This window comes from Chiloscyllium plagiosum, chromosome 47, assembly GCF_004010195.1.
Source record: "Chiloscyllium plagiosum isolate BGI_BamShark_2017 chromosome 47, ASM401019v2, whole genome shotgun sequence".
NCBI classification, from domain to species: Eukaryota; Metazoa; Chordata; class Chondrichthyes; order Orectolobiformes; family Hemiscylliidae; genus Chiloscyllium; species Chiloscyllium plagiosum.
In genome coordinates this window covers 7632870-7648472 of record NC_057756.1, presented here as the reverse complement: position 1 = coordinate 7648472, position 15603 = coordinate 7632870, and the positions used below count along the sequence as shown (strand labels likewise).

General features: G+C 44.4%; 1 protein-coding gene and 1 long non-coding RNA gene across 3 annotated transcripts in view; both read left to right on the top strand.

The window, feature by feature from the left end:
* Positions 1–1377, top strand: part of LOC122544189 — a 1463-nt gene extending 86 nt beyond the window's left edge. The window contains exons 1-2 of the long non-coding RNA XR_006310288.1: positions 1–140; positions 908–1377. The exon at positions 1–140 is cut by the window's left edge and continues 86 nt beyond it. This is a non-coding gene — a long non-coding RNA (uncharacterized LOC122544189). The remainder of the gene's footprint in view (positions 141–907) is intronic.
* Positions 1–15603, top strand: part of LOC122544186 (immunoglobulin superfamily member 22-like) — a 789994-nt gene that overhangs the window by 522172 nt on the left and 252219 nt on the right. The window lies entirely within an intron of this gene.

The window sequence follows — 15603 nt, the reverse complement described above, 5'->3', positions numbered from 1 at the left end:
TTAACCTGTGCCCCCTGCGGAAATCCTGGAAACTGAGCTTTTCCTTTGGCCGGGCCCTGCAGGCTTCGGCCCTCATCGCCTGGTCTGGCAAAGAGGACAACGCAGAGTTGGCGCAAGAGGCCTATGCCAAGAGAGCCAAGGTGGGTGAAGGGTGCCAGGGCCTGGGGGAGTTGGGGGCTGGGTGAGAAGGAACGTGGAAGGGGCTGGGAAGGGAGGTGCAGCAAGGAGGAGAGAGGGATAGATGAGAGTGTTTGGCGTCGCTCAGGCGATCAACCAGGCGCTGTGGAGGAATCACAATGTGCTTGATACTCTTCAGCAAAGCAAGATTCCAAGAAAAGACCGACCAATTTCAATAAGGGGACGATCAGTGCGGCACTCCCTCGGCGCTGACCCTCAGACAGTCCAGCACTCCCTCACTCCTGACCCTCCAACAGTGCTGCACTCCCTCACTCCTGACCCTCTGACAGTGTGGCACTCCCTCACTACTGACCTTCTGGCAGTGTGGCACTCCCTCAGCACTGACCCTCCGACAGTGCGGCGCTCCCTCAGCACTGACCCTCCGTCAGTGTGGCACTCCCTCAGCACCGACCCTCCGACAGTATGGCACTCCCTCAGCACCGACCCTCTGACAGTGCAGCGCTCCCTCAGCACTGACCCTCCGACAGTGTGGCACTCCCTCTGCACCGACCCTCTGACAGTGTGACACTCCCTTAATACTGACCCTTCCACACAGCGAGTGACACAGACATACCCTGAACTAATGAGTTACCCCTTTCAAGGTAGAGACCGTCCCTTAAGGTACTCACCTTCCTGCCTGTTCTGACAACCAATGGATCTGATGTAATGCAAAGGAACATGTCTTAACTGGAGCTTGATGATGTTATTTTCTCTCACTCTCTTGGCGCAGATTAACGGCTTGGCGTCTAAAGGCGAATATACCCCATCAGGAGATACCAATATCGCTGCTAACTACTCACTCTACACTGAGAACTACAGTTACTGATGGCCCAGCGTGGGAACTTCGTGGCCTTTCCTGCATCTCACCTTTGTCCCCTACCCAGTGATGATAGACCCCACCCCTCCCTCTTTCTCTGCCCTCAATGGCAGTGGGTGAACCCTGGGGTGTTAAATTTCCCACCAATCAGCCCCCTCCCCGATGCTCATCCCTCATCCTGATCCCCTGCTACCCCTCGACATGTCTCAGGGTCGGGACCACCAGAGTTTCCCCCCACCCCACCCCACCCTCCACCTTGTGCATATGAGTTCAGACCCCGAAACCCCCCCACCTCCTTTGTTCTTTTGTCCTTCAAGAGGAATCAGATAGTTGCTGGAGATCTAATTGACAAATAAGGCAAATGATAAAACTGCATGCCTCTGTTTGTGCGTGTGCGTGTGTGTGTGTGTTTGCATTTTTTGTTTAACTCTCAGGAAAGGATTGCCTCCTACTGTCCAGGCTCATGTCCCATGAAGCTTGGATTTCCATTCGACAAAGCGCTGTCTGGATAATGTGCTGCTGTTCTTTGACTAAGTGATGGAGTTAAAACTCACACAACACCAGGATTATAGTCCAACAGGTTTATTTGGAAGCACTAGCTTTCAGAGCGCTGCTCCTTCATCAGGGGATTGTGGAGTAGAAGATCATAAGGCACAGCATTTATAGCAAAAGGGTTACAGTGTCATGGAGCTGTAATGATATATTAAGCAAATTCAGATGAAGGCTGTCATCTTTTAGAATGGGATATGCTAGTTCCAGTTCTTTAATATGTAAATCCCAGAACTCCCAGTAATTGATCAAGGAAGATGGATCTTTGAAAGGCGTTCGAACACACGAGTAAAAGTAAGCCATTCAGCCCATCAAACCTGTTCCCACCGTTCCTGGCTGATCTGATTTTAACCTCAACCCTACCTTCCTGCATCCCCCCCCTCCCCCCCCCCCGTTCATTTTCCATTGCCACTGACTGTCCATAGTCTATCTATCCACCTTCAAAATATTGGAAGTTTCTGCGCCCACTGCCGATAGAGGAAGGGAATTCCAAAGATCCACGACCCTCTGAGACTGAAAATGGTTTCTCATCTCAAATAGACGCCCCTTATTTTAAACGATGATCCCCACGATTAATCCTCCCACAAGGAGAAACATCCTTTCCACACCCGCCTGGTCACATCCCCTCAGGATCCCATACGTTTTAGTTCAATCAGGCCTCTGACACTTCTAGACTCCACGATACATCATTCTAACCTGTCTGTCCTTTCCTCACTGCAGTCTAGTCCACCTTCTCTGAACTGCTTCCATTGCACTAACATGGACAGCACGGTGGCTCAGTGATTAGCACTGCTGCCTCACAGCACCAGGGTCCTGGGTTTGATTCCCACCTGTCTGTGTGGAGTCTGCACATTCTCCCCGTGTCTGCGTGGGTTTCCTCCGGGTGCTCCGGTTTCCTTCCACAATCCAAAGATGTGCAGGTCAGGTGAATTGGCCATGCTAGATTGCCCACAGTATTAGTCAGTGGTAAATATAGTTTAGGGGAATGGGTTTGGGTGGGTTTCTCTTCAGAGGGGCAGTGTGGACTTGTCGGGCCGAAAGGCCTGTTTCCACACTGTAGAGAATCTAATCTAATCCTTCCATAGTATCCGGTACTGTATAAATTACTCCAGATTAAGTATATTAGTTTGGAGGGAGATGGGCCAGGAGCAGGCAGTTGGGGCTAGTTTAGTTTGGGATTGTATTCGATATGGATTGGTTGGACCGAAGGGTCTGTCTGTGTTGTATGACTCTATGTGGTCTCACCAACACTGTGTATAACTGAAGTATAACCTCCTGACTCATTCAATTCCTCTCATATTAAAACATAATTCTGTTTGTTCTGATTACTCGCTTTACCAGCACACTCACTTTTTGTGATTCAACCCACTCGGATGCCCATATCTGTCTGCATCTCAGAGCTCTCAGTAATTAAACAATATGCTGCTTTTTTTTATTAATACTACAAAAATGGACAATTTGATATTTTCCCACATTGAACGCCATTTGCCAGATCTTTTCCCACTTAGTCAAACTTTCTCTATTGCTCTGTAGGCTTTCTTATATTCTCTTCACAATTTAGTTTCCCATCTTTCTTGCCTTCGGGCTGGATGGTGGCTCAGTGGTTAGCACTGCTGCCTCATAGCACCAGGGACCCAGGTTCAATTCTACCCTCGGGCAACTGTGTGGAGTTTGCACATTCTCCTCTCGTGTCTGTGTGGGCTTCCTCTGGGTGCTCCAATTTCCTCCCACTGTCCCAAGATCTGTGTCACTCAGCTGTCCAGCCAACTGTACAGATGCTTTAGGAGGACAGTGTCAAAATTCAAAGGGACTGCGTGGACAAAAGCAGATGGAAGTTCAATGTGGGGAAATATGAAGTGATTGAACAAAAGAGAGGCAGATCAAAGTAAAGAGTCTGCTTCCAAAGGGTTTGTAGGAGTGGGAGGATTTTGATAAGTCAGTAACAGGACAGGCTGGTGAGAGCAGTTAATGAAGGTTAGGGAATCCTTGATTTGATATGGTCATGTACCGAGATACAGTGAAAAATATTGTTCTGCGTGCTCTCCAGACACATCTTACCTTATGTAAGCACATCAGGTTAATGGAACAGAATACAAAATATAGTGTATAGTATTGAGAAAGGTGTAGAGAAAGATTAACTGTAATTTATGAAGGATCAGTTCATATATCTTAACAGTGGGGAAGAAGCTGTTCTTGAATCTGTTGGTACGTGTTTTCAAATGTTTGTACCTTCTGCCTGGTTGAAGAGAGGGTAACCTCGGTGTGGAGGGGTCTTTGATTATGTTGGCCTTGACATTTACTGGTGTTACTATCACTGAATCCCCCACCATCAACATCCTTGGGGTTATCATTGACCAGAAACTCAACTGGACTCACAATGTAAATGCAGTGGCTACAAGAGCAGGTCAGAGGCTAGGAATACTGTGACGAGTAACTCACCTCCGGACTCTACAAAGCCTGTCCACCATCTACAAGGCACAAGTCAGGAGTGTGATGGAATACTCCCCACTTGCCTGTTTGGCTGCAGCTCCAACAACACTCAAAAGGCAAAGCAGCCCCCACTTGTTTGGCACCACATCGACAAGCATCCAATCCCTCTAGAAGGGGCAGCAGTGTGTACCATCTACAAGATATACTGCAGAAATTCACCAACGATCCTTAGACAACTCCTTCCAAACTCATAACCACTTCCACCTAGAAGGATAAGGGCAACAGATACATACCACCAACTTCAAGTTCCCCTCCAAGCCACTCACCATCCCGACTTGGAAATATACTGCCATTCCTTCACTGTTGCTCAGTCAAAATCCTTGGGTTCCCTCCCTAATGGCATTTTGGGTCTACCTACAGTAGGTGAACTGCAGCAGTTCAAGAGGGCAGCTCACCACCACCTCAAGGGCAACTAGGGACAGGCAATCAATGCTTGCCCAGCTAATGATGCCCACATCCCCACAAAAAAATTGTCCGAGTTCGGAAGAGATTTACCAGGATGTTGTCAGGAATGGAGGGCTGTGTTGTACGAGAGGCTGGATAGGCGAGGAGTTTGTTCACTGGAATGCAGGATGCTGAAGGGTGACCTTATCGAGGATGATAAAATCAGACGGGGCACAGATAAGGTTCATGACAAGGGTCTCTTCCTGAAGGAGTGGAAGTTCAAAACTAAAGGTCATTTTTAAGGTCACAGGAGAAAAAAATAAAAAAGACATGAGGGTCAGTCAGCTCTTGCTCTTCTGGCTCTCCCTGCTTGTTGATGAAATCGGCCCTGTCCCATGAGGTGGCAGCCGTATTGGTGTTATATCACGGACCACCGCTGACATCCATTGTATTAATTCTGAATCACCAACACCAATTGACCAATGGAGGCAACTTGAGGTTTTCGGTCACAATCGATGGAAGGGAAAGTCTCACTGGCTGGAAGCTGAGAAAAATACATAAAAGCTGTGATTCGCATCATGTTGAGGAACTATGTGTTGGCAAAGGGATTTTCCCAGAGTGCAATTTGGACATTATCAGAAATAGGGCTGATCTCAGCCCAGGGGAATTGTGGGAACTGTGGCCACCATGGCTACATCAGCACCAACTGATTGAACCAATGCCAAAGAAGTAAATTACAACCAACTGACTGAGCTAAACAGATTGTGTAGGAACAGGAGTAGGCATTTGGCCCTTTGATCTTAACTCCAACCATTCAATAAGATCATACGGGAGGCTCAAGTGGCATGTTTGTAGTTTCCCTACTTCTCAGCCCGGAGACCTGGGTTCAAGTCCCACCTGCTCCAGAGGAATGTAATAGCATCTCTGAATAGGTTGATGAGGAAAAAAAAACTAAGATCATGGCTAATCTGTCTGTGTTCTGAATTCCATAATTCCACCTGACCTGAAAAATCTTACACTTGCCCAATCTATCAGTTCTGTCTTAAAGATATTTAATGATCACACTACGGCAGAAGATTTCAAAGTCATACAATATTCAGAGAGAAAAAAAAAGCCCCTCTATTCTGAAAGGGCTACCTCTAATTACAAAGCAGTGTCCCCTAGCTCTGAGTTGACATGTAATTGGAAGCATCCTTTCCATGTTCAGCTGGTCAAGCCCACCCAGGATTTTACACACCAATCGATTCACTCCCACCTCCAGCAAAAACAAGGGCTGCCTGTAAAATTGTTCTTCACAAGGTAATTCGTTCATCCCAGATATCAATCAACTAAACACTCCCTGAACCACCTCCAAGGCATTGACATCCTTCCTTTCAGGATAACAAAACCACAGACAATATCCGAGATGTGATCCCCTGAAGGATCCACTCCAATATTCTGCAATAATCTTTCATGTGGCATCTTATTACTCCTGGAATCCAAATATCCTCAATGGGCTCCCCTTTATCAACAGCGCACATTACTCATTCAACAAATTCTGGATAGTTAACTAAAAATAATCTCCACTTCAAAAATTCCGACTGACTCTTCCCAATTTTACCAATGAGATTCTCATTCAGGATTGATTCTAACAACTTCCCCATAACAGTCATTAGGCTAACTGACCTACATTTCCTGCTTTCTGTACCTTTTCCTTCTTCAATAGAACATCCATATCTGCTATTTTGCAACATCATTGAACCTTTCTAGATTTGTTTCTGAATTTTGAACTATTGATCCCAACACATCTCCTATCTCTTGAGTGAGCCACTTGGAAACATACAGATGTACAGCACGGATACAGACCCTTCAGTCACGCGTCTGTGTTGAAAAGACATCTTAAATTAATCTAGTCCTGTTTGCCAGTGTTTGGCCCATATCCCTTTAAACCTTTCTTATTCATGGCTCCATCCAGGTGCCTTTTCAATGTTCTTTTAAGAAGTTCTATTTGTTAGTTAGAGCTCCAATTTCTAATTGGCTATGACTTTGAGTCATCACTGATGGACTAAATCATCACCAACTCACACACAGTCACAGCATCATGCCCCTCTGCTGGGGACTGTACATGTAACACACAGACACAGTCAGAATCACGCCCCTCTGCTGGGGGCGGCATATGTTACACAGGGACACACGCAGCATCAGGCCCCTCTGCTGGGGACTGTACATGTTATACACAGACACACACAGCATCATGCTCCTCTTCTGGGGATTGTACATGTAACACACAGACACACACATCATGCCCTCTGCCGGGGACTGTACATGTAACACACAGACGCAGACATCAACGTGCCTCTCTGCCGGGGATTGTACATGTTACACACAGACATACACAGCATCATGCCCTCTGCTGGGGTCTGTACATGTTACACACAGACACACACGATATGCTGCCCCTCTGCTGGGGAATGTATACACACACATACACATACACACACACACACACAGCATTAGGCCCCTCTGTTGGGGACTGTACATGTTGCACACATACAGACACACAAACATGCACACGCATTTTCTCTCTCTCTCTCGCACTCACACACGCATTCAGACACGTACAGACGCACGCACACACACACATGCATCATGCCCCTCTGCTGAGGACTGTACATGTTATGCACAGTCTGTCACAGCTCCAGGGAAGCCACTATCCCTTTATTGTACATTCCACAGTCCCAGTAGCTCAATCCTCAGTCAGTCGGGGCTCCCTGATTGGACCAGATTAACAGGGAATTCCTGTTCTCAGAGGTCCACCTGGCTGTCCTTGATTCAAAGATTACACTCGGCATGTCTCTCTTCATCGAATAACTTTTGTTTTGTTGTAAAAACTTCATTAAAGAGAGCTGGGTATTTGAGCTCTTTCCTTTCAATCTGACGTAGCGAATGCGTCCAATTGACCAGATCAGAACAAGATAAAACAATTCCATTTTGCTGTGGCAACAGAAAGTGAGAGTGTACCCGTCCCGATCAGAGAAACAGGATGCTTTCCTACATGCATTTTCATTATCATTGTGATATTACCATCCCCCAGAGAAAAAAGGAACTCAATAGAATAGGAACATAAAATGATCTATAAATACAAGCAAAGCAGTTGTTAAAGAATGCTATGCATCAATTACAAAACGAACATGTTTATAACGATCTGGGATTTATGAAAGTCCAGAAGTAATTTACAGCAAGATTCTCCCCGAAACCGTGACACTGAACCCGATGCAGAAATAATATGATAGATGATCAAAAGTCAACAAAGTCCTAAAATTGAGACTGAGAAAGAGAGTTGTGTGACATAAGCCTTCAACAATTGAGGAGTTAGCAATGTTCCAGATTCAGTTCTTGCTGGAAATCTTTAACACAAAGTGCATTTTTCTAACCAGCGAGTGATGGAGTCAGAGTCATATAATACAAGACACATGCAATTTGATGTCGCACAGAGAGATGGTCAAGGTGCATTAGTGGTAGGTTACAATGTGGAATTACGGTCATAATCTCATTATTCTTGGGCTTATTCAATGTCAATGCAGCCTTTAGTTTTCAGATGACCTACACCTACTGACACATAAGATCAGATGTACGTTTGTATCTTTCATAATACTGGATGGCGTTAAAACATCAGCAGATATATGGAGGAATGGAATAGTCAGAGAGCGACCTTCCTGTAGAGATAGAGAAGGTGGCACTGTGATGGAAGGCAGAGAACATGATGGGATTGGGAGCAACGATGTGAGTTTCAAAGCTGACCCATAGTTGAAGCAGGATCCACTGGGGTACAAGGGTCATGGCGAATGGAAACAATTTGAAATCGGAATTGGAGTAACTTAAATTCAATTGTATTCTTTCTTAGTTGGGTTTGATTGTGGTGAAATGTCAGATACTGTCCAGAATACATAGGACTGTCCATTTGAACTTAAGGAACTGGTGATTGGAGGCAGGACGAGAGAGTGATCAGTGGTTCAGAATGTGGAAGCCACTTTCTTGTTGATGCGTGTGAACAGACAAGATCAGCCACAGAGACTTGTAACCAGGAAAGGTTTGAGTCTTTAACTTTGGAAGAGAGAGTGGGAAAGTGACTGAAAGTGAAACTGCTTTTTTTTCCTACTTTAATTTTACGGTATCTGAAATGGGAGGCTACAGTCACCAGTTAAAATCAAGCCCCTTTTTGTCAAATGCAGAAGATGGGTAACACGGTGTCACAGTGGTTAGCACTGCTGCCTCACAGCGCCAGAGACCCGGGTTCAATTCCCGCCTCAGGCAACTCTCTGTGTGGAGTTTGCACGTTCTCCCCGTGTCTGCGTGGGCACCCTCCGGGTGCTCCGGTTTCCTCCCTCAGTCCAAAAATGTGCAGGTTAGGTGAATTGGCCAGGCTAAATTGCCCGTAGTGTTAGGTGAAAGGGTAAATGTAGGAGAATGGGTCTGGGTGGGTTACGCTTCGGCGGGTCGGGATGGACTCGTTGGGCCGAAGGGTCTGTTTCCACACTGTAAGTAATCTAATCTAATGACAGCCAGAGACCCAAATTAGTTCTGGTTTTATTTTAATTCATTCATTGGACGTAGGTGTTGCCACTGAAGCCAACATTTATTGCCCATCGGTAATTGCAGAAAGGTCAGCTAAGAGTCGCCACTTTGCTGTGGGTCTGGAGTCACTTGGAGGTCAGACCAAGTAAGGATATCAGCTTCCTTCCTTCCTTAAAGGATATAAGTGAACCAAATGAGATGTTACAAACATCTTAGTTATTATATGGTAAATGTTAGTGTCATTTTATATTGCATAGTTTTACACACAGGGAGATCTATTCCTCTTGAGGCATACTCGCAAGGTAATGTGTGTAAACAAATTGCTCAGCAAATAGCGCCAAAAAAGCCAAGACAAATTAAGAAAATCATCTATTACCAGAATATTCACAATGTGAAAGTTTCAAAAATAAAACCTGAGTGCAATAATACAAATGAAAGAGGTGCTGGTGTTGGAGTGGGGTGGACGTAGTCAGAAGTCACGCGGCACTTCACCTGACGAAGCAACAGTGTTCTAAATGTGTATGATTTCAAATAAACCCGTTGGACTATAACCTGGCATTATTTGACTTCTGGCAATAATATAAAAACATAGGAATATGATATAAGGGGTGCGATTTATGTTGCGAGAATGGATTGTACTTTTGAGTTCAGTTTTTGACCTGGTGAAATGTGAGTTTGAGTCTGTGTGCATGAAGGGTAATCAGTAATGTGTTAGTCTTTCTGGAGCCGTCAATTCAAACCATCATGGGTCAGAAAGCAGGTAATTCGGGCGATACTGGAGAGCTATTGTCAGATCATTTGCATTGTAAGCGTTTTATGATCAGCAAAGGCAACCTTTGACCTGCTTTTGGTTTTGAAGAATAAAGTTTTTTTTTGTGAAAATAAAACCCAAGTTGTGAGGCATTTGGGGCATTTCACAGAGACTGGAAGAGGGGAGGTGGAGAAAGAGATTCTCCCCCAGAAAGGAATTAATTCAGAATAGTTTGAAACTGTCATCACACTGCAAATGTATTAATATGAAAATTCCAAGCCAGAAATCTTGGGTTATAAATCAGATGGGGTCCTTTGATGCTAAGTATATTCAGTTGTGTGAACAAACAAAGGAACGTCTTTTGGTATGTTTTCCTTTATTGGTCATCATATTGAGTACAGGAGTTGGGAGGTCATATTGCGGCTGTACAGGACATTGGTTAGACTACTTTTGGAATATTACGTACAATTCTGGTCTCTTTCCTATCGGAAGGGTGTTGTGAAACTTGAAAGGGTTCAGAAAAGATTCACAAGGATGATGCCAGGGTTGAAGGGTTTGAGCTACAGGGAGAGGCTGAACAGGCTGGGGCTGTTTTCCCTGGAGTTTTGGAGGCTGAGGGGCGATCTTGTAGAAGTTTATAAAATCATGAGGGGCATGGATAGGATAAGTAGACAAAGTCTCTTCTCTGGGGTGGTGGAGTCCAGAACTAGAGGGCATCGGTTTCGGGTGAGAGGGGAAAGATATAAAAGAGACCTAAGGGGCAACTTTTTCATGCAGAGGGTGGTACGTGTATGGAATGAGATGCCAGAGGAAGTGGTGGAGGCTAGTATGATTGCAACATTTAAAAGGCATCATGATGGGGATATGAATAAGAAGGGTTTGACGGGATATGGGCTGGGTGCAGGCAGGTGGGACGAGATTGGTTGGGATATCTGGTAGGCATGGACGGATTGGACTGAAGGGTCTGTTTCCGTGCTGTACATGTCCATGACTCTATAACAGGAAGTGAAAGAAGCACTTGAGTCACAGCTGTAGATGTTGCACAGAGTGAAACTCTCATTCGAGTACGGTAAAGACAGATGCCAGGATATTTTTGTCATGTACTTTGAAAGCGTTCAAACTATTTTATGTGAAGAGCACATATACTTTTTTTAATGTTAAAACCAAATATGCAGAGTTACAGACTTTTCTTTAACTGAAAGACTACCACGTGAAATGAGAAATGAAATAAAGATGAACCAGCAATCCTGATTTCTGTTTCCAGTCTGAGGTGTCCAATTTTAACATCAGTTGGGATCATAACAGACCATTTCCGAGGTAAATGAAATGAGAGGACAGGAAATGTTTTTGCCAAACAAAACTGAAATGAGGCAGACAAAATGTGAGTGGACTCGTTTGCAATTCACTGCCAGCAGTAACTAGTGGCCGCGCTGCTAGTTTCGGTGCCACCCTTTTGGATGGAATGCCGTCTCCCTAGTTGAGTTCTTCCTGTCGATTTCTTGTGGATTTTCCTTTATGTCTGTTATCGCTGCAATGGCGTGGCTTTCTTGGGTGAATTATTCATTACGTTTACTTCAGGAGAGGATTAAAAAATCTTGTCTATCTTGGCAATCCGAAATAACTTAACATCCAATCGAATGTAAGGCTACACCGCTGTTCGTATTTTCAAACAAACTAACAGCTTTGATACAAATCATTTGCTGGGCGTTTTCTACTCAATGCAGCATTCTGGGAAAACAAAGTCATATATGGTACTGTCTTATAGATTGCCATCAATTCATTCTGAAAGTAAAGACTCTGCTGATTGAAGTCAGTGGGTATTTTTACAGCGCTAATGAACTGTTTCCTGAACTTCGACTAAGTTACTCCATAAATAAACGTATTTGTGCAGCAACTCAAGCTCAGCAGCATATATCCAATTCTTTCAAATACAAGTAAGCTGTCATTGTAAGATTTGGGATCAATTGTTGCAATTCGATAGTATAAGAAATTTATTACATAGGGTGACCACAGCAATATGAAGCTACTCGATATGGTGAACAGTAAAATCATTGACTTCCTTCTGCTCTCCATCTCAGGATCACTGCGCTCCTCTTCAATGTTCTGACTCCTCAATCCTTTACGGATCCGATTCACCACTAACACGTATCTGACTGTCAAAGCATTGAAGATCAAAACTAAACTGAATGGGAGTAATGGTGTTAACACTTTATCAAACCAGTCATAAACTATCCACACAAGTTCAGTGTAATAGCTGGCCTTTATTTGACAAGACCAGTGTACATTGTCAACCACAATCATTGGTTCCCGTGTAATGAAAATGGGAACATTTTTTTTATAAAGAAAAGAGTGAAGGTTGTTGAAAGAATAACAGCTGCTGTTTTCACGGTACAATATTTCAGTTTCAGTTTCCGGCAACAAATGGTGACAAACCGATCAGCGGAGAAAGTGACAGTGAACCAGACAGAACAGTCCGAACTCACTAAAAGCAGGAACTGAATCCCAATGTATGCAGGTGTGAGGTGCAGGAATGATCCCTGGTAAAAGTAGTGATTCAGTTGATACAATATAACATCAGTGACGATGACCATCAGATCTGCTGTTGCCATAGCCACCAGGTAATGAGTAGTGCATCTAGAGAGGCCGCATTTTCCTTGGGACAGAATCGCAATTGCCAGTGCATTAACTGTAAGAGGGAGAAGTGAAATTAGTATGGAAATTGTCATTCAAACAGCCTTGTATTTGAGTCGAGATAGCATCAGGGTGGTCAGGAAGACTATCAAAATGTAAAAAGAATTTTAATTCCAATCCCATCCCATGTTAAGCTGTGTTCAATGAACAAAGGGAGTGGGTGTGTGGTGTTGAATATGAAGTAGTGCAAAATGGCTTTGGAGGTGGAAAATAGTCAGTTAAATTTGCTACAGTTGTGTATAGAATCAGACCGAACATGCTCTATTGGCTTCACTAATATCACTCTGTTAATGGAAGGAAAAAAAACATGAGGAGTGAAGTAACCTGTCCATTTCCCTTCTGTGTTCCCAACAATTAACCAAGCTGATCTTTGGGAGCTCGGGATTTAAACCTTGTAAGTGCCAATTTAAACATGGTCACAATGCAAGCTGACATAGAATGACATCCGTTATAAAAATATACTACCCAGAATCATGGATTTGACACTATTACATGACATAATCTCACTTTACGGGACAGACACATTGTTAAACATTATTCTACAAGAATATGGGAACAGCAGCACACATGATAGTTGATCATATCCACACCATAACAACAAGTGGACCACGAGTTGGGGATTGAAGACATGATGGACAGGGGATAACCACTGAGAAACTGAAATGTGCTGTAAGATAAATTAAACCATTTGTAAACATCAAGACAATCAAATGGAGCTGTCAATTTATATAGCAGTTGAACAAAGGATAAGACAAAATGAAGAATACTTTCATGCGAGAAAGTATATACCATATTTGAACTTGTTCTTGCAAATACAGTGTTTCCACACTGTAATGTAATCTAATCTAATAGTTTCCTCTCTCCATTTACACAGCCCACAGTCTATGCTACACTCCACCAATTGCTTTCAATCATTTAGAGAACAGCACAGAAACAGACCCTCCAGTCCACCCATTCATGCTGACCTTATATCCTACATTAATCTAGTCCCATTTGCCAGCATTTAGCCAATATGCCTCTAAATCCTTTGTATTCATGCACCTATCCAGATGCCTTTTAAATGTTGTAATTGTACCAGTTTCCACCACTTCCTCTGGCAGCTCATTCCATACACACATCACCCTCTACATGAACAGAGCTGCCCCTTAGATCCCTTTTAAATCTTTCCCCTCTCACCTTGAACCAATGCCCTTTAGTTTTGGGCTCCCTTAACCTGGGGAGAAGACCTTGAATATTCACTCTATCCATGCCCCTCTGTCTTTGATGCTCCAGGGAGCACAGCCCCAGCCTGTCCAGCCTCTCCCTATAGCATCCCCGGCGACATCCTTGTCAATCTTTTCTGATCACTTTAAAATTTAACAGCATCTTTTCTACAGCAGGGGGACCGGAAATGAAGGCAGTTTTCCAGCAGTGGTTTAAATAATGTCCTATACAGCCACATCCTGACATCCCTACTCCGATACTCAATGCGCTGCCCAAGAAAGGTAAGTGTACTAAACACCTTCTTTACTATCCTGTCTACCTGTATCTTCACTTTCAAGGAACTATGAACCTGCATTCCAAGGTCTGTTCGTTTGGCAACAGTTCCTAGGACCCTACCATTAAGTGCAGAAGCCCAGCTCTGAATTACCTTTCTGAAATTTAGCACCTCACATTTGTCTAAATTTCTGGAAATTACATTTCGAATCTAATTATGTTGAAGACTGGAAAAACGTGCTCAGTACTGGCCATGTGTTAGTGAACGGTTATCACTGCTTTCCATTCATGAAACTCGCTGGGATTAGGAAATCTCAGTGCTTCTTCCTGTAAATTATTCTTTCAAGCAAAAACCTTAATTGTTCAACACAAAAGCGATGATTTGATTTGTTAAGCAAGGAAGGGCTTCCTTGCACATCATCAACGCAATAGAACCATTGACATTGAATATCATTTGTTGTCACTTCTCCTCCAGTACAGAAATACAGGAGTACAGTGGGAAGTGTTTACAATGGCTGCTTTTTAATGGTGCCATCTTAGATACAGGTACAAATCTTACAGAGTAAAAAATACAATACTGTTATAGAAAAGAGGATCATGAGCAAAGCAGTAGCATTACTGACAGTGTCTGAGAATGAGGTCGTTATTTACAGTCCAGCTCGGTAAAGATTTCCAACAGCAGCAGCTCAGCCCATGGTGCCAGGAATCAGGTCCAGCAAGTGCCCGCCATCCCTCCAGCCTCCAGACCACACCCTCACCAGCACTCAGCAGCAACAAGGTCAGTCACACTTCACTCCGCGCTGCTCCGGAACTTGGGATTCCCCACATGCCGTTCCGGGACACAGCATCTCCCTGCTGCCATCACTCCGGGATTCAGTCCCTGTCTCGGCTCCAACTCGCCCTGCTGCTGCTGTGGGACACGACCCGTGTGCTCAGCCCCCCTACACTGTCCAGTCGCAACTCGTCTCCATTCCCCAGGTTGGGGTAGTTAATAGTTCCGGGCTTTGGTTGGGTGGGGGTAAGAAGGAGAAGAGGAAAGAAAGGAAAAGAAGTCGGAATATGGAGAGAAAGGAGATCCGATTGGAATGCCTTCCCCAGCCACTGTCTTTATATCTGGTTTGTCCGGAGGCTGGGTTTCCATGCTGCCTAACTCTGTGAATCTCTGAACTCTGCGATCTACTGCTCACAGGAATTCTCCCAATCAAAACTTACAATCATCCTGATAATGCATGACCGATGATCACAGTGTGACTGACCTGCACTGAACCAAATTTGCAAATACGTGAACAAAATATAAGCGCGTTGGCATGATATTCCACTGCACGGATTGATGCAACTTTCAAAGTTCTGCTCAGGGACGGGAATGGGCTCATGGCATTATCACTGGACTATTAATGCAGAGACCCCGGTAATGTACTGGGGACCCAGGTTTGAATTCAGATCGCCGATGGTGAGATTTGAATGGAATGAAAACAAAACTCTGGAATTAAAAGTTTAATGATAGACGTGAATCCATTATTGATTGTTGGAAAAATCCATCTGGTTTGTGGGCGGCACGGTGGCACAGTGGTTAGCACTGCTGCCTTGCAGCGCCAGAGACCCGGGTTCAATTCCCGACTCAGGCGACTGACTGTGTGGAGTTTGCACATTCTCCCCGTGTCTGCGTGGGTTTCCTCCGGGTGCTCCGGTTTCCTCCCACAGTCCAAAGATGTGC